Raw genomic sequence first — 27913 nt, forward strand, 5'->3', positions numbered from 1 at the left:
CTTCAGAACATCTCACACTTTCCCGAACATGCATCAGCACTAATAGCAATGCCACACCCTACAAAATCTTGCTCAATCCCCCCTTTCTCTCATTAATATCGATCTGTTGATATCTCATTGCTACCTAGTGAGAATTTCACAACTCCACCATGGAACGTGTAAAAATTGGAACAAAAGCATTTTGACATTGAGTTGGGGTTCTTTGAACTTCTTGCTCAATTCTGGCAAACATCTCACCATAGCTAATGTTACTCAAACCTCCACAAGATTCAACTCCCTTCAATTTAAAACAAAATCAAGGTAACTACTTGTTATAATTTAACATAGACATAGAATAAATTAAATTATTCACTTGTATCTTAACCCCGTTTCCTTTCCTGAGTGGTGACACCACTTTGTGATCTTTTCTTTTTCTGTGCTACTTATAGATTTATTCAGTCATTTTCAATCACGCAGTGTTGAACCTCTTAATTTTCAACAATACTAGAAAGGTTCTGTCCTTGTGTAATAAAAGAAATTCAATTTTTTTAGAAATTAATTATTTGATTCCCTACATTTTAACAGAAAACTTTTTCTTTCAAGCTACTAATTACACAATAGTGGTAAAGCTTAGCGTTCCAAGTGAGTAAACTAATTTACTTGAAAAATGTCTGACATTCCAACAACTGAAGAAAATCATGGAGTCTGATTTATGTACAACCTTGAAAGGTTTTGAGTTTAGAGATCAAAGGGTTATGCAAATGCTCATGGCTGGTGTTGTAATGTAAAATTTCACTTTTATCATGTAGCTGTTAGATAGTTTTGAAGAACAAACAGCTCGAGGCACAAGATTTCTTAAATGGACAAAATTCAAAATCACACCACACCAGGTTATAGTCCAACAGGTTTGTTTGGAAGCACTAGCTTTCGGAGCGCTGCTCCTTCATCAGGTGGCTGTGGAGCAGGATTATAAGACACAGAATTTATAGCAAAAGATTCCAGTGTCATACAGCTGAAATGATCTATTGAACAAACCTAGATTGTTGTTAAGTCTTTCATCATTTAGAATGAGTTACAAGTTTCAGGTTATTAATATGTAAATCCCAGGACTTCTTTTAAGTCACAGTCTTGAGAAAACTCAAGATTTTATAAAAAAAAACAGTTACGTCTCAGTTCAGAAAATGCATTAAAAGTGTGAGGTCAGAGTCCATCTGTATCCCAATCTTGAGTCAGACTAGTTCTATTTCCAAAATAGGAATTTATAAAATGTTAAATAGAATGACTGCCTGCAGAATGTGCACTTTTTGAGCAAAATAAAATGTGTCTGCAAACGTAACTCTGCAAATGTGAATTCGCCCGATAGACGCCACCCTTTTTTAAAAAAATCTTAAGTTATCTTCAGAATGTGACTTAAAAGAAGTCTTGGGATTTACATACTAATGAACTGAAACTTGCAACTCATTCTAAAAGATGAAAGACTTAACAGCAATCTAGGTTTGTTCAATATAGAGGAACCTCGAGTATCTGAACGAGATGGGGGACACTACTTTGTTCGGATAATTGATTATTTGTTTAATGGATTCAATGCCTTTCCTCTGGGGCTTGGAGTTTTCTGTTAAGAAGGCTCCCCGTTCAGGAGGCTAGCACACTGCACATGAGCCCCCACACCCACCTGTCCTCCCCTAACCCCGTCTAACACCACCCCCCGCCTGCCCAAGAACCTCCCAACCCCATCTAACACCGCCCCCTGCCTGACCCCAACTCCATCCAACACCGCCCCAAACAAACCAACGGGGAGGGGGGAGTTGTGGGTGAGTCTCTAAATAGCGCGCATATACACACACACCAATGTTTTAATGCAACTTTTTGACAGGTTCCACCTTGTTCCTGTACAGGACAACGTTGGAGAGATTATCTGGGGAAGGAGAGTTTAGGGTACACCCCTGCCTAGAACTCCAGGATAAGTGAGGGGAGAGAGAGATGGTGGACAGTCAGTCATTTGGTGACGGTACCTAGGCTCCCATCGATGTCCAGGACTGTTCTTGGCAGCATTTCAGTAAACTGAGTTCACTTTTAATCACTGTAAACAAAAGACACGATCAGTGTTAGTAACACTTTTTCGATGTAATGTTTCAATCAGGACCTCAAGATCTCTTCGGGCAATCTGTATATCATTTCAGCAGTACGCTCTAACCTTTTGCTTAAATTCTGTGTCTTATGATCCTGCTCCACAGCTACCTGATGAAGGAGCAGTGCTCCAAAAACTAATGCTTCCAAATAAGCCTGTTGGATTATAACTTGGTGTTGTGTGATTTTTAATTTTATCCACACCAGTCCAATACCAGCACCCTCACATCATTTCTTAAACAGATATAACCTTAAGGACATTGTATAGGCTGTGCTAAAGCTCAATATTCCTGTAAGGTTAAAGTAACATCTCATCATTTTATTAGACCTAGAATGGAAGTAGCTTACTTTGTTCTTAATATTTGCTCAATTGCATTTTTATGACCTTCATCTGGAAATAACTTTAATCATTCTTTTCAATAACAAGGTTACATACCACATAACGCAATACTATTAATATAATACAGAAATTGTATGTCTTAAATAACCAAGTCTATTGTAAGTTAGTTTTCTCCGATCATGCTGCTGAAGGTGACCTATTTCACATGTGCAAAGTTACATAAATTGATCACAGCATAAATGACAGTATTTACTTAAATTTTATCTATTACTGTAAATTCTGGTAAAGATTAAGATTTTCAGACTGTAATTCTAATCCTTGGCATTTTAAGATCAATTTTTCAATAATTCTTTCCACATGTTCATAACATGTTGTATAAATCATTGTCTGAATAAGGTCTTCAGTGACGAATCAAACAATAAAGTAAACGCAAAACGTTGTCAATTTGCTTACGTTGTGTGACTTTTGAGTGCATTTGGGTTTCAGATCTATATATATGGTGAGATTAGTTTGGAACTATGGTTTGTGCAATTATAAGAAATTTTTGAATCCAATTACGGTGAATAATAACAGCAAAATACTGTGCACGCTGGAAATCTGAAATAAAGAAATAGGAAATTCTGGAAATACGTAACAAGTCTGGCAGCATCTGTGGACAGAGAAACAGAAATAACATTTCAAATCAAATATGACTTCTTCAGAACTGGAATTTAAAAATAAAAAGATTTATTTATTATATGCTGACAATGTGCCATTCAGCTTGCCTCATAATAATGAGCTAATGAAAATTTGATTAAAAACAGAAACTAATCAAGGCTGCTTGGCAATAGAATGCCTTTTGTGATATAATGATTGCTGCCAAAATGCATTCAGTTCTGTTTGGAAAAAAAATCAATCCAAATTGGGAAAAAATATGTTCATTAAGCTTCAGCATATGTTTTAGTCTTATGCATTCATATTTGCAATAATTTGCAATACATAAATTCTTCACAGCTTCCAACAATCATAGCTGAGGTGCCAAGGGGTATTCAATATGAATGAAAACAAAATGAAATAAGAAATGGAAATAGTTCGTGACTGTTGCAGATCTTCATAAATCCATTGGAAATTCTTTCATCTCTCAAGAAGTACTCCCATTGTTAGGAAGTTGGGATATTAAATACAGAGTGTACCCTTGAAATAATCTATATCTCTTTTTCCAGCTGTGGTAGGTATGTCAGATATTCAAAAAAAACTATTCATGAAGCAAAATAGTCAACTGGGATAAGTCTAAGGAACAAATGAGTATTTAGTAAGGTGGAAATTAATCTATTGCTACAAAGAAAATTCATTGTGTTACAGAACAAAATTAATTTTTCATCATAAGTAATATGGTATATTCACTGAAATAAGGCTAGCATTACTTGGAATAACCTCTAATACACTCATGCGGTGTGTATGTTAATTCTCTATGTCCAGGTGCTGGTATGGTTGAAGCAATTTATTAATATTTTGAAAGAAAGACTATAAATAGGTTACAACAGTATCATTTTAGTTCCTTTTCTTTGCTTCAGAATGACATATTGAGCTGATTTTTGCATGCCCCTGATAGTGTTTTTGGTGAGGGCGAATGTAATATTGGTTGAGTGGCTAGCCTCTCACCTTCCCCACCTAAATTCACCCTCATTATATAGGGGCAATGTGGGCACCTAAATTGAGACCATATTCTCTGGCTTGGTTTTAAAATAAAGGCCATTTTGGTTAAATCAGCACTACTCTGGACAAAGGACAGATTACTGTTTACTGTACAACTAGGGGACTTAGACTGCTGTAGGATTTTTATTTAAAAACAATAGAATAGAATTTAAAAGGAAGCTGCAATTACATTCAAAATCCCTGTCTTAATTTTCACATGGAAGCAGAGCAGAGGACAGATCTTATAGGGAAACGTCAAAGGGATCCATCTGTTTGAGGAATGGGGATGAGGACATCTCGATGTACAGCACACCACAGAGGTACTGGTACGACACTTGGATTTAGGGGAAATAACTGACAAACCAAGTACTCCACCTAATAAAACATTGGATCAATTGATATTCAGTTACAGTTAAAGCAGCTTGAGCATGAGGAAAGAATGAAAAAGCTGGAGATGACAGAAAAAGATAAAGGTTCCTTAAAAGTGGAATCTCAGACGAATAGGGTGGTGAAGAACGCCATTGGCGTACTTGCCTTTATTGGTCATAGCAATGAGTACAGGAGTTGGGATATCATGTTGTGGCTGTACATGATATTGGTGAAGCCACTTTTGGAATACTGGAACAATAGTGGTCATCCTTCTATCGGAAGGAAGCTGTTAAATGACAGAGGGTGCAGAAAAGATTTACAAGGATGTTGCCAGGACTGGTGGATTTGAGGTACGGAGAGAGACTGAAAAAGCTGGGGCTTTTTACCTTGGAGCATCAGAAACTGGGCGGTGACCTTCTAGAGGCATGGACAGGTCAATAGCTAAGGTCTTTTTTGTATGGTGGAGGAGTTCAAACGACATACATTTAAGATGAGAGAGGAAAGATTTCAAAAAGGCCTGAAGGGTAACTTTTTCATGCAGAGAATGGTGCATGAATGAAACAAGCTGCCAGATGAAGTGGTGAAGGTGAGTACAATTACAACATTCAAAAGCATCTAGATGGGTATATAAATGGGAAGGGTTTAGAGGGATATGGGCCAAATGCTGGCAAATGGGATATCAGATTGGGATATCAGGTTGGCTGGAATACATTGGACTGAAAGGTCAGTTTCTGTGCTGTATGACTCTATGACTCAATGAAAGGAAAATAGAACTGAAAAGAGTGGAAATGAGGAAACTAGAATTAGGACCACAAGATAGAGAATGTGAAGGAATATGCATATTAACTTAAAAGGATGCAGTTGGGGCAATTTGAGTAATAATTTAAAATACAGTCAGGACGCTTTTTAAAATTAATATGGACACTTTCAAAATGTGAGGAAAAGAACGTGAAGACATTCTTCATGTTTATTTGATAGCATGACCAGAAAAATGAATTGCAAAATAAAGGACTAGACATTGTTCACGTGGAGTAAGTTGGCAAGTAAAATATAGGAAATATATGCTTCACTGTCAAAGGAGGTTTCTAGTGATTATGATGCTAGAAATATTATATTGAATTAGTGCCTAAGGCACAGAGAAAAAGGTTCCAGAATTTAAGGAAACAGCTGGGCAAACTTGTTATGTAATTCGAAAGGGTTATACAATACAATACAATACAGGCCCTTCTGCCTTCCAAGCCTGTCCAATTCCTTGTCCTTATTTAGATCCACTACTTACAGCCCATGCACAGTTTCTATCCCTCTGTTTGCTTCTCATTCATGTGTCTGTCAAGATATGCCTTAAACATTGCGAACGTGCCTGCTTCCACCACGTCAATGATCATATGATGCAGGCACGTCCTCTGTGTGAAAGCACTTCTCCCCTAAGCTTTCCCCCTCTCACCTGTGCCCTTTTGTAGTTGACCTTTCCACCCTGGAGAAAAAGCATCTGACTATCCGCCCTTATTTATGCCTCTCATAATTTCATAGACCTTTATCAAGCCACCCTTCAGTCTCCGTCTTTCCAGTGCAAGCAATCTGAGTTTATCCAACCTCTCCTCATAACTCAAACCCTCCAGACAAGGCAACATCCTGGTAAACCTCTGCACTCTCTCCAAAGCATCTATCTCTTTCTGGTGGTGCGATGACTAGAACTGCATGCGATATTCCAAATATGGCCTAACTAAAGTTTTGTACAACTGCAACATAACTTGTCAGATTTTATATTCGATGACCTGGCTGATGAAGGCATATGGATGCCTTCCTTGAAGAAGCTCTCTGCCTCTCTCTACAAAGATTTCAGTGAGTCCCTCTCTCACTGCACACCCCAGGTCATCTCCTCTGCACAGAAGCTCTTCAGCCACATTCTGAAGCAGACTCGTTACCACAGCCATATCTCCTTTCTCAGCACCTGCCTACGGAACCGACTGATCCCCCATGGACTCCAGATCACCTTCCGACCAACACAATTTGGACCCAGCCAGGACTACCAGTACCTGCAACAAATCCGCAGCCTCCAGCAACGGACCTCCCTCCGGATCCTCCACTCCACGCTTGCAGCCATGCGCTGGTACCTACATTCCCTGCAACTCGACCTACCCCAGCTCAGGACAACTCTCTCACAGACCTGTAAAGGACCTCTACTGTTCTTCATTTACAGAAGAATCCATAGACTGAACAAACAGTTCTTTCTAGCCATATCGGAAATTAAAGGCAGTAAGTACCAAAAACTTTCATGCACTTACCCCCAAACTCCGGATTCCTCAACCGTTCCAGAAACTTCCATCGGCCTCCGAAACCAGTCCGGCGCCATTACACACGCGGCCGCTACAGCGCCCGCGGCAATAGCCGCAGACGCCGCTGACGATGACGTCACTTCCGCCCCCACCGACCTCACAACCTTCATGATCGCGGCCCAAACAACCGCCTCCGGGATCGCCCAACAGACAACCTGCTCTGCGATCGTCATGAAGACAATCGCCAACAGATTGGCGACCTCCGCGGCTATGGGGAAGAACTCTGTCTCCATGGTCGCCGCAGCTACTTCCGCCCCCAGTGAAGTCAGCAACCTACATTTGGACCACATCGCCGCATGTGTCTCCGCCCCCCCGCCGCGTTCCGTCACCACGCCTAACCCCGCCCCCCGCCGCGTTCCGTCACCACGCCTAACCCCGCCCCCCCCGCTGCGTTCCGTCACCGCGCCTAACTCCGCCCCCACGCCGCGTTCCGCCACCACGCCTAACTCCGCCCCCCCGGCCGAGTTCCGTCACCGCGCCTAACCCCGCCCCCCCGCCAGTCTCCATCACCATGTCCAACTCCGCCCCTACGCCGACCTCTGTCCCCGCCCCCAGGCCTAACCCCGCCCCCACATCCAGCTCCAGTCCCACACCAGGTCCTAGCTCCCCGCCCTGCCGTGTGTTCACCATCCCTCCAGACTTGCCCCTCTCTGAGGATGAAAGATCAGTCCTCAGCAGAGGTCTCACCTTCATTCCCACACGTTCTCGGGTCAATGAATTCAATACACGGAGTGACATCGAACAATTCTTCCGCCGCCTTCGCCTCCGTGCCTTCTTCTTCAATCAAGACTCTCGCCCACCCTCTGACGACCCCTTCTCCCACCTCCAACACACCCCGTCCACCTGGACACCCCGTGCTGGCCTCCTACCTGCCCTCGACCTCTTCATAGCAAACTGCCGCCGCGATATTAACCGCTACCTGAACTCCCACACCCCTCCCACCCACTCCAACCTCTCACCCTCGGAACGCGCAGCCCTCCACTCCCTCCGTTCCAACCCCAACCTCACCATCAAACCAGCTGACAAGGGAGGCACAGTAGTAGTTTGGCGCACTGACCTTTACACCGCTGAGGCCAAACGCCAGCTCGCAGATACCTCCTCCTACCGTCCCCTTGACCATGACCCCACCCCCCACCACCAAACCATCATCTCCCAGACCATCCATAACCTCATCACCTCAGGGGACCTCCCATCCACCGCCTCCAACCTCATAGTCCCACAACCCCGCACCGCCCGTTTCTACCTCCTGCCCAAAATCCACAAACCTGACTGCCCCGGACGACCCATCGTCTCAGCCTGCTCCTGCCCAACCGAACACATCTCGGCATACCTCGACACGGTCCTGTCCCCATTAGTCCAAGAACTCCCCACCTACATTCGTGACACCACCCACGCCCTCCACCTCCTCCAGGATTTCCACTTCCCCGGTCCCCAACGCCTCATCTTCACCATGGACATCCAGTCCCTGTACACCTCCATCCCCCATCACGAAGGACTCAAAGCACTCCGCTTCTTCCTTTCCCGCCGTACCACCCAGTACCCTTCCACCGACACCCTCCTTCGACTGACCGAACTGGTCCTCACCCTGAACAACTTTTCTTTCCAATCCTCCCACTTTCTCCAAACAAAAGGAGTAGCCATGGGCACCCGCATGGGCCCCAGCTATGCCTGCCTCTTCGTAGGGTATGTGGAACAATCCATCTTCCGCAACTACACTGGCCCCACCCCCCATCTTTTCCTTCGCTACATTGATGACTGTATCGGCGCTACCTCGTGCTCCCACGAGGAGGTTGAACAGTTCATCCACTACACTAACACCTTCCACCCCGACCTCAAATTCACCTGGACAGTCTCGGACTCCTCCCTCCCCTTCCTAGACCTTTCTGTTTCTATCTCAGGCGACCGAATCAACACGGACATCTATTACAAACCAACCGACTCCCACAGCTACCTGGACTACACCTCCTCCCATCCTGCCCCCTGTAAAAACGCCATCCCATTCTCCCAATTCCTTCGTCTCCGCCGCATCTGCTCCCAGGAGGACCAGTTCAAAATACGTACAACACAGATGGCCTCCTTCTTCAAGGACCGCAATTTCCCCCCCGACGTGGTCGACGGTGCCCTCCACCGCATCTCCTCCACTTCCCGCTCCTCCGCCCTTGAGCCCCGCCCCTCCAACCGCCACCAGGACAGAACCCCACTGGTCCTCACCTACCACCCCACCAATCTCCATGTACAGCGCATCATTCGCCGTCACTTCCGCCACCTCCAAACAGACCCCAGCACCAAGGATATATTTCCCTCCCCTCCCCTATCAGCTTTCCGTAGAGACCACTCCCTCCGCGACTCCCTTGTCAGATCCACGCCCCCCACCGACCCAACCTCCACTCCCGGCACCTTCCCTTGCAACCGCAGGAGGTGCAACACTTGCGCCCACACCTCCCCCCTCACTTCTCTCCAAGGCCCCAAAGGAAACTTCCATATCCGCCACAGATTCACCTGCACCTCCACCCACATCATCTACTGCATCCGCTGCAGCCGGTGTGGCCTCCTCTATATTGGGGAGACAGGCCGCCTACTTGCGGAGCGATTCAGAGAGCACCTCTGGGACACCCGGACGAACCAACCCAACCACCCTGTAGCACAGCATTTCAACTCCCCCTCCCACTCCACCGAGGATATGCAGGTCATTGGACTCATCCACCGCCAAACCACAACAACGCGACGGTCGGAGGAGGAGCGTCTTATCTTCCGACTGGGAACCCTCCAACCACAGGGGATGAACTTGGACTTCACCAGTTTCTTCATCCCCCCTCCCCCCACCTTGGCTCAGCCGAATCCCTCCAGCCCGGCACCGCCTTCCTGACCTGCAGTCTTCTTCTTGACCTCTCCGCCTCCATCCTACTCCGACCTATCACCCTCACCTTGACCTCTTTCCACCTATCACATTTCCAACGCCCCTCCTCCAAGTCCCTCCTCCCTACCTTTTATCTTCTCCTGCTGAACACTCTCTGCTCATTCCTGAAGAAGGGCCTGTGCCCGAAACGTCGAATCTCCTGTTCCCTGGATGCTGCCTGACCTGCTGTGCTGTTCCAGCAATAAAGTTTCAACAATGATGAAGGCATATGTACTGCATGCCTTCTTGACCACCTTATCCACGTATGTTGCCACTTTCGGGAAGCTGTGGACCAGATCCCTCGAGTCTAGGTAATTTTGACAGGTGGATAGCACCATTAGAAGCTGAAACCATGCATGATGCTGTTAGAAAAATTATTCTTTTTGATTCATTTAAAATCTCATTTCCTCTTATAATAAGAACCCATGTTGAAGATCATAATTTTCCTTTTGGTCCAATTGGCATGTTGTAGCCAAAATAGTTAAAATAATTATCTGTGGATGGCGTTGAATCCTAAGGAATGATTTAGCATGAGCAAAAAGTTATACCTTTGCTTTTACTCGTGGTATTTCCAATTGAGATGAAGAGGTGAAATGGTTGCAAGAACAGATTCTCAGTATTATTCCATTGTGTGTAGTGACCATACCAGTGGCTAAACCAAGTCCATCACTAGGAGTCACAGTAACACCATAGGCAGATGTTAAGGTGATACTTTATTCAGGAATAAAAATAGATCAAAAGAAGTACTCAACATGTCTTTATTAATTGAGGCTCAGGAAGCAGACCTATATTTAAGTTAGCAAGTCGAGAAATCTCACACAGAAGCTGAAGCTGAAGAAATCCCAGAGTGTGTTACTGTATAAAAACTGAGTTCTAATCAGGATGAGGATTAGGATCTTCATAAATCTGCAATTGAAGAATGGGCAATTGATGATCAAATTGTGGTATTGCCTAGATATCCTAAAAAGATATTATGAGGAACATATCATAATATGGAAACCATTAGTATGAATAACTCAGAATTTTACATAGCCAGAACTTCATTAAGACAGTTCTGTAAAACATGACTTACATGTCAGGAGATAGGAAAAGCTTACCATGTGATCAAGCTAGCACCTTTACACCCGTACCAGTTTTTCAAGAAGCATTTCTTAGAGTGTTAGTGGATTGTGTAGGACCAGTATGAAAAACAAAAGCAGGACATCAGAAAGTGGATTTGACGAACCAGTTCCCAGTAGCTATTTCGTTAAGGATAATTAAAACTAGAGTAGTAGCAGAAAAGTTAGTTATTTTTACTCATTATGGACTACTAATTGATATATAATCTGATCATGGTTCTAACTTTATGTCAAAGGTTTAACAGGAAATCACGAGCAGTTTGGGTACAAAATAACTTATGTCAACCGCATATTATCCATAAACACAGGGACCTTTGGACTCTTAAAATCATGATTATGGCATGCTATCATGAATATTCACAAAATTAAGACAAAGGATTTGATTTCACAATATTTGCTATGAGAGATTCCCTCAGATAAATCTACTAGGTTTAGTCAATTTATGGTTATAAGGTTACAGGTTGATCAAAATTGATTGGGGGCAGTTCTTGAACCAATGAGACAATGCTCAATGTTGGATTACCAAAAGGACTCACAGCAGTAAGTAACTTAGCCCAAGAGCATTTGGAAGTTTCACAGGTGAAAATAAAAGAATGGGCAGATAAATATTCAGCCTCTGACACGCTCTTGTAACCAAAATGTTTATATGGCAAGTCCAGTTCAGTTTCTCGTCAATAATCCCTCGGATGTTGACATAAGAAAATTAGCAATTGTAATGCCATTGAACATCAAGAGGCGATTGCTAGATTCTTGCTTGTTGGAGGCAGTAAGTGCCTGATGGGAGTATCATTTGACACTTATCAATGGATCTTGTTGCATTTGGACATAGATTGCTTTAACATCTGCGAAGTCGTGAATGGTGCTGAACTTCATGCAATCATCGGTGAACATCCCCACTTCTTATCTTACAATAGTGAAGGCCATTGATGAAGCTGTTGAAGATGGTTGGGGTTTGGACATTACCTTGAGGAACTCCTGCAATGATGTTCTTGGCCTGAGATGATTTGAGCTGTAACAACCACAATCAAGTGGGTGAGAAATGGAAAAGGCAAAGGACTGACCATGAGGGAATACCAGATAAAATAGTGCAGGAGAGGAAAAAGACGTTATTGCAGTTGATCCTGTAGCTAGGATTTGATAGGTAAGAATGGAACTATACAGGAGCACCTCACTAAGCTGCGTGATGGAGGATTGGTGAGAGATGAAAATTTACAATTCAACTGTTTCAAGGGCTGCAGATATTGCATTTTTCCATAATACCATGGGGGTGATACAGTCCTGTGTGTACACAAAGTTGTGAAGCAATACTTTCTTTTCAAATGGAATATTATTAAAAACAGCACTGATACTAAAGTACCTGAATCTCAGCTGAGTCACTTGATTGAACAGTTTAAAACTGAATACTCTTTTTAAAAATCGGAAGTACACATATATAATTTTAAGGAATTTCTCCTACCCCATGTTCTAGATGTTTTATTTTTATTCTTGACTCACCAACTGCTTAAAATGAATTTACACAAGTGTTCATATTAGGTTGAAGCAAGTCCATAGGCTCAATGGCTCTTATCTTCTTTGTGAAAATGCTTCCACCTTTCCATCTCCTTCTCTTTCTAGAAGACCCTTTCATAAAGCCACCTTTGAAATGTTTTATTCTTTAACTCAGCATCCTTTTTTTCCCTATGAAGTGCCTTGGGACATTTTCTACATTAAAGGCATGATATACGTTTTTTAAAAATGTTAGTTTTGCCTGTCCAACAGTTGGCTAATAGTGATGCTGCAACTATGGAATTATTGTCTAAGTAGAGGCAACAAAAGTGAAATAGAACAATAAATGGTAAACCATCATTCCAATTCAGTCTTCATTGAAGCTTTGAATGCTCTAACTCCAAACTCATTAAGTCTCAACTGAAATATGTGAACGTTGTGCAATCACCACTGAATATCCCACTTCTGACCTTCTGATCCAGTGAATGTGGTGAAGATGGTTGGGCCTGGGACAGTGACAGAATGCCAAGGTTCAAGTCCAGATTACTCCAAAGCTGTGTCATGACACCTTTGAACAGGTCAGTCATAAATGTCTATCTTGAGGACTCCTGCAGAAATATGTGTTCTTATTTTATTGCAACTAAAATGAATGGGCCCATCAATGTGAAGCAAACTTGCTTGTCCAAATTACCCTTCAAGAAAGTATGCTTGCATTGCCTTGTATTAAATAGTACTTTGCTACTGGAATATTATCTTTATTTAAAATGCACTCTCATAGTTTGTATGTTCTTCATTGTAAATCAACTATGTTGACCTGCAGTGCATAGGAGTGGCTAATGCATTCAGAATGATAAAATTTGTTTTAAGTTATTAAGCTGAAGGTATGGAAAATATAAAAGAGTTATTGACTGTTCCACTGTGAATTGCACTTGACTGGTATGCGTGGGGATCTAAGGCAGGCAGGCTGAAAATATCTATGGGATGATCTTCTATTTAGTTACGACACTTTATGGCTGTATTTACTCAACTTGACACTGCTTTGGCCTTTCTCCAGGCTTAAAGACTTGCCAGAATACATTCCCATAACATTGAGAGATTTGAAAGAGGTGGAGAAAAAATAACTGCAAAATAGATTTAATCAAAAATTTCTTTAAAAGCTACAATGGAAACTGGATACAATTGCATTTTATTTGCCAAAAAATACATTAATCCTCTGGCAAAAAATCTAACATAGTTGAAAAGAGAGTTGAAAGAATGATTTTGCATTGGTTTGATTTAGAGCCAGTGTATTTACAAGCACAAAGGCTGAAAGGCCAGCTTTCAGGCAACACCAGGTTCAATAAATAAAGTCATCAGGCTGTGTAACTGAGCAAAAGACCTTAGAAAGTATTTCAAATCCTGCATGCAGGAACAATAAAGTCACATCTTGTGAAATGATTTGTTTGATTCATAGACCTGGACTGGTAATAGTTCCTTAATTAAGCATTTAATGGTCGCCATATTTGTTACAGAGTTGCTATTGTTAATAAACCTCACAATCGTATTGGAGTAATTCGTATGCTTATTTCTCAAGGTGTAAATTCAGGAGCTCTGCAAAATCACAGAATTAAAACTTGTTTTCAGTATATAAATGGAGTTTGGAATATATGCAGAGGGATTGTAACAATAATCGAAGAATATTGAACAGCAAATGCGGAAAAACATCTTGGAGCCAAGGTGAAAAAAATGCCAAAGTAGATAACTTCAAATCAATTTCTGACTGCTGTCAAAAAAACAGAAAAGGGGTGTGTGTTATATAAGAATGCAAATATAAATAGCAATATTAAATATTGTTTGCAGAAGATTAACTAGCTACTGCACAGAACCTTTCTCAGGCCATAACTTGGAATACTGGATACAATTCTGGAATCAACAATGCAGAAAGCTGTGCTGGAAAAGATGCACAGAAAGATTCCTATGATTATTAGTGGACAAGAGTATAAAACATACGAGAATTGTATGTTAATGTTAGGTTGGTTCGCTCAGTTGGTTAGATGCCTGGTCTCTGATGCAGAGTGATGCCAACACTGTGGGTTCAGTTCTCACACTGGCTAAGGTTACCATGAAGTAATCTCCTTATCAATCTTTCCTTTTGCCTGAGGCTTTGTGACCCTTAGGTAAAACATTCACTAGCTGTCTAGCTGTATTGGGAGAGTGGGACTATGACTACTTAACAAGAATTGTGACATTTTTTGATGAAAAAGAAAACATAGGTGTAGTAGTGTCATTATTCAATAATAAGAATATTCAAGTGTTAGCAGAAGAAAGCAACAAAAACTGAAAAGTTAGGATGTGTAGTGAGCATTAAATGATTGAAATGGGGATGAGTTTTAGGAATAATTCAGTGAATATTTTAGCAACAAGCAACCTTGATCTTTTCAAGGTTAAAGTGGGTATTTTAAAGAGCAACACATAACCAGTTACAGTGCTAAGACACCTATAAGGTGCACAATAATCTATAGCCTTTACCCATTTTTACATATCCTGTTGCTTTGAATTTTCACCTCCCCCACTAAAGAAATATCTATTAAAATTCTCCAAAATGTCTCAGAGGCAATTAGTTTATCACTAAAAAAACTGGGGAAATAAAAACAACAAATTAAAAAGCTGCCATGGGAGAATGGAGGCAATTGGCACCATAAAATCAGTTAAAAATAGTCCAGAGTAGCCAGTGTGATGTTACAGGATACCATACAAGACCTTAACGTTCAGACTCACAGCTTAAAGAATATCTTTTTTATTTTGTCTATGGACTGTGGACCATATCTTTTAGCACTGCTAATTAACTGTAGCTTTGGTCGATTGTGATCCCAATACCCAGCACCCATTGACAGTATGCAATGAGTCAGCTAAAAAAGAATAAAAGTAAGTTGAAAGATGACTGAATCAATGGTGAAGTTTTTGATAGAAAATCTTGAGCCCTGGCCAAAATAAATTGTTATGTGGGAACTGAGTTGCTGCTTGTTGAAAATTTCGAGTACATCAGCTCATGAAAATATTTGGTCCATATGCAACAGAAAACTTAGTCATTAAAAAGAGGAAATAAGAGGCTGGGAGATCACAAGTTGCAGGAGATCGTGTACAGTGAAGGTCAACATCCTTCAACATATATTGTTTCTGAGGACTTTGTCCTTGGCTCAGAAGGTTTTAATAATTGACACTGTCATAAACACAAACACACAAAAAAGAATCCAGCAGACTCTGGAAATACTCAGTAGGACAGCATTAGGATTAATGATATTTCATCAGAACTATGATGATAATTGTTGTTGTACCAACAACATTAGCAGTACTAGTATTTAAGATGTGTTGACGATAGAATTAGGTGAAAGTGAGGACTGCAGGTGTTGGAGATTAGAGTCAAGAGTGTGCTGCTGGAAAAGCACAGCAGGTCAGGCAGCATCCTTTCATCAGGAATGAGGCTGTGAGCCAAGGGTGTGGTGAGATAAATGGGAAGGGGAGGGGCTGGAGGGAAGGGAGCTGAGAGTGTGATAGGTAGATGGAGGTGGAGTAAAGGTGATAGGTCAGAGGGGAGGGTGGAGCGGATAGGTGGGAAGGAAGATGGACAGATAGGACAGGTCATGAAGGCGGTTGCCGAGTTGAAAGGTTGGAACTGGGATAAGGTGAGAAGGGAAATGAGGAAACTGGTGAAATCCACGGGAGGAGGTGTAGGTGCAGGTTTTGCAATTCCTGCAGCGGCAGGGGAAGTTGCTGGAGGGCGTGGACCTGACAAGGGATTCGTGGAGGGAATAGTCTTTATGGAAAGTGGATAGGGTGGGCAGCGAAATATATCTCTAGTGGTGGGGTCTGTTTATAGGTGGCGGAAATGGCAGAGTATGATGGATTGTATCCGGAAGTTGGTGGGGTGGAGTTCGAGGGCAGAGATGAAGGAAGTGGATGAGCTGTGTTGGAAGGCATCCTCAACCACATGGTAGTGGAAATTGTGGTCTTTAAAGAAGGAGGCCATCTTGTGTTTTGTTGTGGAACTGGTTCTTCTGGGAGCAGATGCAGCGGAGGCAGAGGAATTGGGAATGAAGAATATTGTTTTTACAGGAGGCAGGGTGGGAGGAGATGTAGTCCAGGTAGCTGTGGGAGTTGGTGGGTTTGTAGAAGATTTCAGTGTTGAATTTGTCACTGTTGATAGAGATGGAAGGTCCAGGAAGGGGAGGGAGGTGTTTGAGATGGTCCAGGTGAACTTAAGATTGAGGTGGAATGTGTCGATGAAGTTGATGAACTGTTCAACCTCCTCATGGGATTACGAGGTAGTGCCGATACAGTCATAAATGTAACAGAGGAAAAGGTGGAAAAGTATTTAATTGACATTCAATGTTCTTGAAAGGATATTATTAAGCTGAAGAGGGTTCAGAAGTGATTTACCAAGATGTTACTGGGTATGGAAGGGTTAAGTTATAAAGAAAGACTCGATCGGCTGGGGCTTTTTCACTGGAGTGTAAGAGGTTGAGAGGTAACCTTATAGAAGTTTATAAATTAATGAGGGGTATAGATAGGGTTAATAGTAGTTGGTCTTTTCACTAGGATGGGGGATTTCAAGACAAGGGGCACACTCTTAAGATGAGAGGAAAGAGATTTAAAAAGGACATGAGGGGCAAATCTTTTATACTTTTATTACTGACCGAAATAACCAATATACATTTGGAACAATCCAAAGTTTTCCAATATCTCTCAACTGCACTGATAACAATTCCAATAGTAACATAAACAATGAGAACGTAAGGACGTGCATCTCTAATTGGACAGTAATATGATGGTTATAAGTCAATGATTGGTGTAGGGAAATTTGGTAGTTTCCCATTATATAAAAAGAATATAAAAATGGGATATGAATGCACAGGAAGTGCAGAAGATCAGAGAGAGGGAGAGACAGAGAGAGATAGAAGAGATACTCAGAGGATAAAGTTACGGCATGGGCCTGAGGCTCCAGTCTTCTTTCTGCCAATCTAACCTCTACCAGCATATGTGTTATAGGTAACGACAGATGCAAACCATTCATTTAACACTATAGCCATGCCTCTTGCCTCTAAGTATAAATCCCCATTTTTGTCAATCAACTCTACTTCTCCTTAAACTACCCTTTTACTATCAATATGGTGATAGAGGAAAATGGAATTTCCTTTCATCTCAGCTGCCAGTCTTTTCTCATAACCTCTCTTTGCATCTCATATTTGCTTTATCATTTCTCTTTTGAATCATCTATTATCAACTTGACTCTCAACTGTATTTATGACTTGACACTATAAACACTTTTTCTTCTTTCACTTAATTTCTCTCTCCAGGTAGGTTTTGATTTGTTTGTCGTACCTTTTGAAGGAATAGACTCAATATGCTCAGAGCATCTCCTCTTTTAAAGGTAGTCCATTGTTCGTCTACTGGTTTTCCACCAAACTTTTATTCCAGTTTAACTGGCCCAGCTTTGTTCTTGCACCACTGAAATTTGCTCTCAGTCAGTTGATTATTCTTGCTCTGGATTGACCAATGTTGTTTTCTGCCATCATCATAAACATTTGATACAATGATCTAATTTAATCTAATCATCATATCAGCACAAACTCAATAGGCCAAAAGGCCTCTGCTGTATTATATGACTCCATGACTGTAGTGACAACTCTTCACCAAATGATAAAGGTTCGAGTGTAATTTGGCAAATTGAATGCGAAATTAACTTAAGTGGTAAGAGACAGAGGGTAGTGGTAGAAGGCTGTCTGTGTGACTGTGTCAGTGTCTAGTGGCATACTACAGTACTCATTGCTGGATCCCTTATTATGCATGGTATATATAAAGAATGTAGAAGAAAATGGAGGGGGAGATGATCAATGAGTCTAGTCAGATTGGTCAAGATTGGTTACTAATGAAGAAGACCGTTTTAGGATACAGAAGGATACAGATAGATTGGTCAGATGGACAGATGAGTGGGAGATGGAATTTAACCCTGAAAAATGTGAGGTGATGCACTTTGTAAGAGTAGCAAAACAAGGGAGTTGTCAATCACTCGCTAATAAGTATGATTGTCTACCCAGGAAACTCCATGTCATTGGTCATGGGTTCTGAGGGTCCTTGTGTGGCTGATGAACCTGATCCAAGAGCTGCACCTCCATCCACATATTTGGCAGGTTTTTGGAAGGTGGAATTGGACCTTAGCCCTAAGATCATTGGCATTCCTTTCTCTGGTTCCCTTGGCGGCATGGTGACACAGTGATTAGCACTGTTGCCTCACAGTGCCAGAGACCCGGGTTCAATTCCCGCCTCAGGAGACTGACTGTGTGGAGTTTGCACATTCTCCCCGTGTCTGTGTGGGTTTCCTCCGGGTGCTCTAGTTTCCTCCCACAATCCAAAAAATGTGCAGGTTAGGTGAATTGGCCATGCTAAAATTGCCTGTAGTGTTAGGTGTAGGGGAATAGGTCTGGGTGGGTTGCAGGTCGGTGTGGACTTGTTGGGCCGAAGGGCCTGTTTCCACACTGTAAGTAATCTAATCTAATCTTTTCATATTGCCTCTTTCAGCCAAGTGTTCTCAAAGAATTAGGTCACTTCATAGAGGAGATTCCTGCAAGTTGTTTTTTTTTTCCTGAGTGAAGGTCTCCCACATATTGATATTTATGTTGCATTTTTTGAGGGGAATCTCAGGAAATTTTGAAAAACTTCCTTTGTCCTCCTTTTGTTTGATTTGAGTTCTTTTTTGAGCTGGGCAAAGACTGTTTGCATTGGTAGTCAGAACTCAGGCAACCTAAACACATGGCCAGGCCAGTGAAGTTAGTTTCAGATGATCATAGTCTCTATGCTGGTACTTCTAGCTTCAAGGTGATGCAGAGAATCTGTCTCAGATAGCATTGATGATATTTCTCAAGGGTCTTGAGGTGGCATCTATACATGGTCCAGGTTTTGAAGAGTCAGAAGGATGATTGCCTTGTTCACTAGGGTCTTTTAGCACAGATGTCATGGTCAGAGCATAACTACTCTGTGCTTGTTACATGATGGCGGCATACTGGCTCAGTGGTTAGCACTACCATCTTGCAGGGCCTGGGATGCAGGTTCAATTCTTGGGTTTCCTGTGTCTCAATGGGTTTCCACCAGGTGCTCTGATTTCCTGCCACAGTCCAAAGATGTGCAGGTTAGGTGGATTGGCCTTGCTAAATTCCTTCATAGTGTCCATGGATGTGCTAAGTGGGTTAGCCGTGTTAAATGTGGAGTTATGGGAATAGGGTAGGGTGCTGGTCTGAGTGGGATGCCCTTTGGAGGGTTAGTACAGACTTGATGGGCTGAATGGCCCCTTTCCACACTGTTGGAAATCTATCTCGAACTTCTAACAGCCTAGTTAAGATAACAATTTAAAGTTGATAGGGAAGAGGTATTGGATAAGCTGTGGATACTTAAAGTTGATAGGTTCCCAGTAGCAGATGATGTTAATCTAAGATCTTTGAAGGAAGTGATAGTGGAAATTGGAAAAAGGCTGGCAATCATCTTTCAACCTCCGAATTCTGTTTGTTGCTAGAGGTTTGTAGAATTGCAAGCATCATGTCCTCATTCAAAAAATAAGACTCTAAAGATCGGCCCTACAAATACAGAGGAGAAAGTGAGGTCTGCAGATGCTGGAGATCAAAGTTGAAACTTTATTGCTGGAACAGCACAGCAGGTCAGGCAGCATCCAGGGAACAGGAGATTCGACGTTTCGGGCACAGGCCCTTCTTCAGGAATGAAGAAGGGCCTGTGCCCGAAACGTCGAATCTCCTGTTCCCTGGATGCTGCCTGACCTACAAATACAGACCCAGTCAGTTTAACTTTGATAGTGGGAAAACTATAGTAGAAACAATAATTTGAGAAAGAGTTAATAGTTAAATGGAAAAATTGATTTAGAAAATTCAGCATGGATTTGTTAAGGCAAAATAATGTCCAACTAACTCGCTGAAGGTTTTTGAAGAGATAAAAATAGACAGCTGATGAGAGGAAGCCTGTTGATTTGGTCTACGTGGACTTTCAAAAGGTATTGAACACAGTGCAACATGAACCACTGGTGAAGAAAGTTATAAATCCTGATGTCAGAAGGACAATGTCAGCATGAATACAAAATAGGCTGAGGAAGAGAAAATTAATTAATGGTTAATAGGTATCTTTTGAACGGGAAGAAAGCTGGTAATGGAGTTCCCCAGTGATCAATATTGAGATCCTGCTTTTTCCTGATGGTCTCGTCTTGGTGTGCAGGGGGGACAATTTAAAATTTTGTAGAACACATAAAACTGGAGAAAATTGCAAACTACACGGAGGAATGGATGGTAAACTGACAGATGGAGCTCAATGCAGAGAGTTGTGAAGTGATGCACTTTGGTCCTTAATACTGTAAAATAAAATAAATAAGGGATATGCAGGAGCAGAGGCACCTGGGTCTATATCTACATTAGTCATTAAAAGTGGCAGGACTAATGGAGGGAGCTGTTCATAAAACAGTCAATATTCTAGGCTTCATGAATAGATACCTAGTGGACAAGAGGTTATGAGGAACTTGTATAAGAGAATGGATAGCCCTCAAGTGGAGTGTTCTGTATGATTCTGAGTGCCACAATATAGGGAGGATGTGATGACATTGAAAAGGATTTAGATGAGACTTATGAGAATGACTCCAAAGAAGAGACACTTCAAAATTGAGGATAGATTGGAGAATTGTGAGTATTTTCCTTGGAGAGAAGGCTACCTTGAGATTTGATAGAAGTTTTCAAAATCATGAGATGTCTGGATAGAGTGAAGAGGGGGAAACTGTTCTGACTCATAAATGGATAGAGAACTAGAAGTTACAGTTTCAAAGTGACTTGCAAAAGAACCAAATATGAAGTGAGAAAGAACATTTTCACCCAGTGAGTCGTTAAGAGTATGGAATGCACTGCTTGGAAATGTGGTGGAGGCAGTTTCAAATGAAGGAATCATGAGGCCTATGGATGGTTATTTAAACAGAAGCAATATGCACTGAAATAATTTCACAGAGGTCAGCATCTCTTCACTAAGTCACCCTTTATTTACACATGGAGAGTCTTTGACACTGATCTAACTCTCTGAGTGAACAGGAAGCCTGGCTCACCTGCTCTTATCTGTCAGCCATAATCAGGATCTCATATTCTATGATGTCCACCTGGCTGACCTTATTACAATGCATGGTTAAGAGGAGAAAGCAGATTTGGCATTAAGTTGAAATGTTCAGCGAGCCAGTGCAATCACAATGGGCTGAACGGCTTCCTTCTGCAACACAACAATTCTGTGATTCTATTCAAGATGTATTTAAATGAATTTAAAGTTTCAGCTGCTCTGATGGGATTTGAATTTTTGTTTTCTGATTATTATTCTAGGCCTCTGGACTGCTAGTCAAGTATGATAATCATTATGTTACTACACCCAAACATACCACTTGTTTGTGCTGCATAAAGTTTAATAGTTAGAGTATAGTAAGCTGAATAAAGGTTAATCACTATCATTAAATGATTTAATGTTCAATCACTTGGATATTAGAGTTTACCAAACTTTGACACAAGGAAACAGGCATGTTTTTATCAGTTCACTACGTCTTTCCACCACACTCAAATTGCCAGCCGATGTACATGGGTGACCCCAGCTGGCTGAAATACGTTACTGCAAATCTGGATGATATTGAGACAATGAAATATATTAAACATATTTTATATTTATATCAAACTGTAAGTAATTGCAAAAATTAGTTTATACTAAAACCAAAAATAAGAAAAATGTTTTTCTTAATTTAACATTATTTATTGTTATGTGTATACACATTTATTATTTGTTTTTAAACTCAAGATGTCACTCAGTTTGCAGACCAGTCCACATCCTCAGTTTATTCTAATAAGGAGCAATACTAGCTTTACTGAGGAGTGTAGATCAAAAATAGAACTCTGGTGCTGAGAGGAATGTTGTGTGAACATTTCATGTTTCTAATATTTTCACATTGAATTGCAGCTTCCCAGTTTGTAAAATAAACTTTTTTACATGAAATTGTAGTCACATAAAATAATTTATTCTGTATCTCTGGAAATAAAGACTAGTATCATAAATTATAACTTTTAAGTTGATCCAGCTTTAAAAATGATCATTGTTTTTGGACAGCAAAATGGCAGGTTAGACCTCTTGTTTGCCTACAAGTCTATCTGCACACCTGCTTCCCTGCCACACTTCTTTTGGCTAACAAATGCATACTTGCGTTAGGAGTGGACCTCAGCTCTGTGGCTCAGAAATATATGTTTAGGGTTGTAATTGCCTTGTTAGTTATTGCAAGGAATCAAGCAAATTATATGGGTCCGTCTTGCCAATAAGATACATGGGAGCTTAAGACACACTGACGCAGAGCATGCTGCAAGTGGTGATTGACAAACAGAATTTTCTTTTTGTATTTTAACTAGCCGTATTTCAGATTTTGTCTTTGGCTTATGAATTGACACTCATTTCTGAATGGAATTCTTTAAGCTTTAGAAGTTGACATATCCTGTGATCTATTGTGCACAAAGTTTACATGCAAAAAAGATCTATCATTAATATTACTGGTAAGAATTCAAGATGTGAATTCAATTATATGACCAACAAGGAATTCATAGAGACATGGTATGGAGAACCAAGAGTTAAATATTAAATTACAGCTACTTATATATGTCTTGGTACCCTTTAGGTGCATAGTTGTAGAATAATATTTGCTCAATAGTTTGTAATCTATGGATATATAATACTACCTATAATAAGCATAAAATAGCATCATTTCTGTTATTATCTTTCAGGAAAAACATAGTGTTCCTACATTATGGTGTCTTATACTTCATCTCCTCTCCCCACCTTCACATAAATACCTTGATTACTTTTTCCAAAATGCATCAAACCAAAATCATTATTTCCGTGCCCAGTAGCCCTCCACAGTTTTGTCCTAGCTGACCTCCAACCTTCCTGTGCTCTTATGTTCCTTTGGACATGAGTATCTAATGCATCACCTCATCTATCCACTCCAATATCAATGAGAGATACTTTCAGCCAGCTTTGCCCTGCTTTTTGTTATAGTCAACTCATATAGGCAACTATAGCCTTGATTTATCCAAAGGATGATATTTTTACCAACACCCTCGACACTAGGCCAGATTATTCATTTAGTTTTCTGACTAAAAAAAGCACATTGCCATACCAATTCAGTGATGTCAACACCTTGGTATAGTATTTTGAGCACTAAATTAAGTAGAGAATTTAGGTAGAAAAGGAAAAGTTCAAGTAAATTTATGCATCTGCCCATCAGTCACTAACTTTCAGTTTGTTAATACTCAGCAAAAATAGCATTTTTCAGAATACTTCACTTAGAAGAAAGAAAACAACATTTAAATTCTCAGAAAGCAAAGCCTCCTCCAGCCTGCCTCATTGAATTATTTTGATATTAGCCAAAACATGTGCAAATTGAATTCATGGGTGAACAATCAATGTAAAGATATTATAATTACCCTCAGGGAGAGAGGAGATTGACACTTCGCTTAAGTCACATGCTCTTCATTTGACATAGCTCTGATTCATTACAAACTTACAGGCTAATATTTACACACAGTTGAGATAGTAGTGAGCTCTGAATTGGACTTAACCCTCAGCATACATTCAATGCTTTAAAGAGATACAAAGGAATAAGTTCTTAAGGAAAGAAGAAATTGTATGTAAACTTTTGTGGATGCTTTGTTAAAAAATGATTGAATCTAGCATGAAACTGATGGAAACATAGCCTCCATCCAGAATCAATATTATAGCTTCTGTAATAAAGAAGTGTAGAGTCCTTTATACTTATCCCCATAGAAGGCAAGAACTAATTTCTCATTTTATTGCAAATATTGTAAATATAAAGATCTTTTCAACAGTTAATTCATCTTGTGCTGAATTATTGCTCTTGTATTACTAAGAGGAATCAACTAACAGCTTATTGAGTAGACTGAGACTGTACTATTTGGAGATTAGAAGAATGAAGTGGGATCTTACAGAAACATACAAAATTATGAAGTGAATAGATAAGATAGAAGTAAGTAGGCTGTTTCCACTGGCAGGTGAAACTAAAACAAGGGGTCATAGCCTCAAAATAAGGGGGAGCAGATTTGGGACTGGGTTTAGGAGCAACTTCTTCACCCAAAGGATTGTGAATCTGTGGAATTCCCTACCTAGTGAAGCAATGAGGCTACCTCATTGAATGTTTTTAAGGCAAAGATAGATTTTTGAGGAGTAAAGGAATTAAGGGTTATGGTGAGTCGGCAGGTAAGTGGAGCTTAATCCACGAAAAGATCGGTCACGCTCTTATTAAATGGCAGAGCAAGTTCGATGGGCCAAATGGCCTACTCCTGCTCCGATTTCTTATGTTTTTATTGGTACAGGTTCTGAGGCTGAGACTTGCATAGTACTAGAGTGTGAATACTTTTTGCTTTATACACGTTACATATACAATAATTTAATTGTCATGGAACCTCCAGCAGCAGGTGGTGACAGTGAGAGAAGGCTCTGACAGAGTAGCTTAAGCAATCGAATGGATCCTCTCTGGAGGAAAGCGTGTCTTTGGGGAAAAGAATGTCTGCTGACAATCCCAAAAATAATCTCTGCGTATACATGCAAATGTGCATGTGCAATATCCTGGCTGGTATTGACAGTGACACCACTCAGTAACATTTTCTCATATTTATTGTGCTTATTTGGGTGTTTATTTACAGACACAATGATTCATGGAACTTTCCACATGAACCTTTCAGGGTGTCTTGGAGAAAGGAGGCCTTGTGGTAGAAGGGTCAGACAGACAAAGGAATTCTTCAATCAAATGTAAATAACAGGCATAATTCCTTTCTCAATTTCCCTTCATATTTCTAATGATGACAGAGAAACATGATCTTTGAGCTGTTGTGAGTTCAAATCTCATATTTCATTATGTTGTTGCAAAGACCCTTCTAAAGATTCAAAGTTTTCATCAACAACGGGTTCTTTTCATTCCCTCATGAAAGGTGGGCACACTCATTGCCAATTCCTAATTGCTCTTGAGAAGGTATAGTATCAAGGTTTTTAATGACCATTTTGTTTCTACTCTCTTTGTTTAAATTTTGCCCGAAGGAATAGTAGATACAAAGGGTGGAGACGTGATATTCAGCTAAAGATCCTATAGTGTAATAATTGAATAACTTAGTACTATCATTATGTATAAATTGAACACCTAGAATCAGAACAGAAAGTGAAATTGACAAATTCAAATTTCACTTTGGGCTGCATGGTGGCTCAGTGGATCCAGATTTGCCTTCTGGGTGACTGTCTGTGTGGAGTTTGTGCATTCTCCCTGTGTCTGTGTGGAGTTTGTGCATTCTCCCTGTGTCTGTGTGGAGTTTGTGCATTCTCCCTGTGTCTGTGTGGAGTTTGTGCATTCTCCCTGTGTCTGTGTGGAGTTTGTGCATTCTCCCTGTGTCTGTGTGGAGTTTGTGCATTCTCCCTGTGTCTGTGTGGAGTTTGTGCATTCTCCCTGTGCCTGTGTGGAGTTTGTGCATTCTCCCTGTGCCTGTGTGGAGTTTGTGCATTCTCCCTGTGTCTGTGTGGAGTTTGTGCATTCTCCCTGTGTCTGTGTGGAGTTTGTGCATTCTCCCTGTGCCTGTGTGGAGTTTGTGCATTCTCCCTGTGTCTGTGTGGAGTTTGTGCATTCTCCCTGTGTCTGTGTGGAGTTTGTGGCCGAGCAGGCTGCTCAAAATGATGAACTTATGAAAAGAGGGACAACAAATGAGGCATGCTGGGAAATTGAGGCAAGCCTTGGCCAAAGATGACTGTGCTCAAAGCCTCTGAAATAAACAAGCTGCAGCATCCAGATAGGCTGCAGCTACAGACAGACAGTATACAATTTTCTTGGATTGGGGGAGTCTAGATCTAGACAGCATAGGTTTAGGCTGAGAGGGGTAAGATTTAAAAGGGATCTAAGGCACCAGAGAAAGTGGTGGAGGCTGGTACAATTATAACATTTAAAAGACATCTGGATAGGTATATGAATAGGAGGGGTTTAGAAGAACACAGGCCATATGCTGGCAAATGGGACTAGATTAATTTAGGACAACTGATCGGCAATGGGTCTGTTTCCATGCTGTACATCTCTATGACTCTAATTGATTCAGCAGCTGCAGACAATACAATATGGACTTGAATCTGAATTGAATGGAATTGACCTGAATCTCCAGGACAATCAGAAACATGGAATTGTTTACCAGACGAAGGACACCTCATGCCCTTATTTAGGAAAGGGTTACCTGACCTACGTGCACCCAACACCTCCAGGAATTAATGCCCAAGGACTACCCTGCCATCGACATGTTAATGCCTGGTTGGGTCCGTTCAATCAGGGTGATTGCGCCCTGAATGATCTATTGGTGGACGTCGAAGACTCTCCCAAAAGGGCGTGAAGACTAAGTATAAGAATTGCTGCAAAACCACCCTCAGGACTGGTAACTTGAGACTAACTTCCATGAAGAGAAGACACCCCTGAGATCAGCAGGAGAAGAAGACCAGACAATCTTCGCCACGTGGATCAAGGCCAAGATCGAGTGTGGTATATGATCATCCAGAGTTAAATTAAAACGCAAGGTGGTTGATTAGATTTATAGTGTAAATTGTTAGTTTGTAGTGTATTTTATTATTGTAATATTTATTGTGTTAAATAAATAAACATCATATTTTATTACTATTAAGACTCGACTCTCAGTTTCTTTGCTAGATATAAGAGTTAAAACACACTGTATGGCAGGTGCAACAGTCTCCTCTGAGTGCTCAAGTTACAATCCAAAGGTTAGGTGAATTGATTGTGCTGAATTACCCTAGTGTCCAGGGATGTGTAGACTGGGTGGATTAGCCATGGAAAATGCAGCATTACAGGATTAGGTTAGGGGGTAGGTCTGGGAAGGATCTCTTCTAAGGATTGGTATGGGACAAGTGGCCTGCTTCCACACTGTAGAGGTTCTATGAAAGAGCAACATTTTAGAAAGACAACTTTTAATCCTAAACTTTTAATTTGATGAGTTTATAGTATTCCAGATACACGTTCAAAATCCCAATTGTCCAGCTTTAGGCCACATCATTTCTAGTTTACGCAGCTGTACTCTCACCTTTATGCCCTTGTGTCCAAATAAACCTATCTCGCTCATTCTCCCACAATTCCTCTCATCTCTGCTACTTAAATTCAATGAAGATAATGCTGCAGAGGATGGATTTGTTCATCTACTGTCCAATTTGGCTGGGCTACGGAAAGCACCATCAGGTCCTCCTCATACCTCTTAAAACTGTTCACTAGTCCTGAATCATTCTAGAATTTAAAGAAAACGCCTGGCTTCTTCTTCTATTGCAAACTTCCTTCTTAAATCCCTCTCCAACCCCAAGTGTGAGGAGCTCATGCATTTCTTTGTCACTTGTATTAATACCATCTGATCAGCTGCCTGAACCTCTATCCTTCTCTTCCTGTCATCCACCCAAACTTCATCTCAGTTCTCTTCTATCCTAACATAAGAAACTTACATCTTTCTGTAGTTTCACT

General features: G+C 41.1%; 1 long non-coding RNA gene across 5 annotated transcripts in view; it reads left to right on the plus strand.

Annotated features, from left to right (window-relative positions):
* Positions 1 to 27913, plus strand: part of LOC122556752 (uncharacterized) — a 171001-nt gene that overhangs the window by 95863 nt on the left and 47225 nt on the right. The window contains exon 4 of one of the 5 annotated variants that reach the window (XR_015759804.1): positions 25077 to 26867. The exons of the other annotated variants lie outside the window; for them this stretch is intronic. This is a non-coding gene — a long non-coding RNA (uncharacterized LOC122556752). Of the gene's footprint in view, positions 1 to 25076; positions 26868 to 27913 lie in introns of those variants that run through there. 5 annotated transcript variants of the gene reach the window in all.

This window comes from Chiloscyllium plagiosum, unplaced genomic scaffold, assembly GCF_037043375.1.
Source record: "Chiloscyllium plagiosum isolate Xiang-an unplaced genomic scaffold, Cpla_swu_hap1 HiC_scaffold_16, whole genome shotgun sequence".
Lineage (NCBI taxonomy): Eukaryota > Metazoa > Chordata > Chondrichthyes > Orectolobiformes > Hemiscylliidae > Chiloscyllium > Chiloscyllium plagiosum.